We start from the raw sequence: 1,353 nt of genomic DNA, 5'->3' as shown, positions 1-1,353 counted from the left end.
GCTTGTCCCTGCCATGGAGGCTGGTGTCGGCCTGCGGCTTCTCTTTCCCAGCTCTCCCACCCCATCCCACAGAAGTAGAAAACCAGATGCTGTGACTTGGAAAGAGGAAAGCTTGATTTCAAGAGGAAGTGGAAAGACAGGTTAATGTGACTTGGCAGCTAGAAAGAAAACAACTTTATTCTCTGTAAAGAAAGATCAGACCCAAGGTTTGATCAAGGAGAAATTTCTGGTCCCTATTCAGTTCCCTAAAACCATTTCCTCTGCACACTTCAACTTCCACTCAGCCGAACCAACCGAAACATGCTGAAAATTCTCTTTGGAAATGATTCGTGAAAATCATCTCAGGGAAGTCTATATATTTTTTTTAATCTCAAGAATCTGTGTGCACTGCTGTGTGTGCACGCACGTGCGTGTGTGGGCACGCACACACGGGCACACACGAGCCACGGTGTGTTTATGGATGTCAGAGGACAATGTTGGAGTGTTGGTCCTTGCTTTCCTTCTTATTTGAGACAGCATCTCTTTGGTCTTTTGCCTCTGTGAACACCACATTAGCTGGTCTAAAAGCTCAGGGATTCTCTCCTGGCTCCACACCCATGATGCAGTAGTCACATGGGCATTACAGACACTGGGACTACCTGTGTTCTGCTTTATATGATCTGAACTCAGTCACTGGACTTGCAGAGCAAGCATTGTTAACCATTGAGCCATCTCCCCAGCTGCTCAAAATGCTTTTGAAGACTGAACACTACATCCTTGTGATGGAAAGAAAAGAAGAAGCCCTCTCCCCAAATTGATCATAGTTCCTATGTTTACATAATGGCATCTTAAGGATGTTTTCTTTCAGTCCTTTGTAAGTATTGTAAAATACTTTTTTTTTGGAGGTAGGGTCTCACTCTAGTCCAGGCTGACCTGGAACTCACTATGTAGTCTAAGGCTGGCCTAAAACTCACAGTGATCCTCCTACCTCTGCCTCCCAAGTGCTGGGATTAAAGGCATGTGCCTCCATGCCCAGCATTGTTGCTAGGGGGTGTTATGTTTGTTTGTTTTTGTTTTTGTAAAATGCTTGTTGTTTATTATTATTTTTTTTGTGGGGGGGAGTTCAAGGTAGGGTCTCACTCTCATCCAGGCTGACCTGGAATTAACTTTGTCTTCTCAGGGTGGCCTTGAACTCATGGTGATCCTCCTACCTCTGCCTCCCGAGTGCTGGTGTGTGCCACCACAACCAGCTTTATTATCATTGTTTTAACAGAGTTAAACCCATTCTATAATCAAGCATTGTTTTTTCCTGTTATCTGTAAACTTAGGCAACCATGATTGTTATTAATGGTCACCTTGATAATCAGCAGAGTT

Source organism: Jaculus jaculus, chromosome 19 (genome assembly GCF_020740685.1).
Source record: "Jaculus jaculus isolate mJacJac1 chromosome 19, mJacJac1.mat.Y.cur, whole genome shotgun sequence".
Classification (NCBI taxonomy): domain Eukaryota; kingdom Metazoa; phylum Chordata; class Mammalia; order Rodentia; family Dipodidae; genus Jaculus; species Jaculus jaculus.
This window is presented reverse-complemented; position numbering follows the sequence as displayed.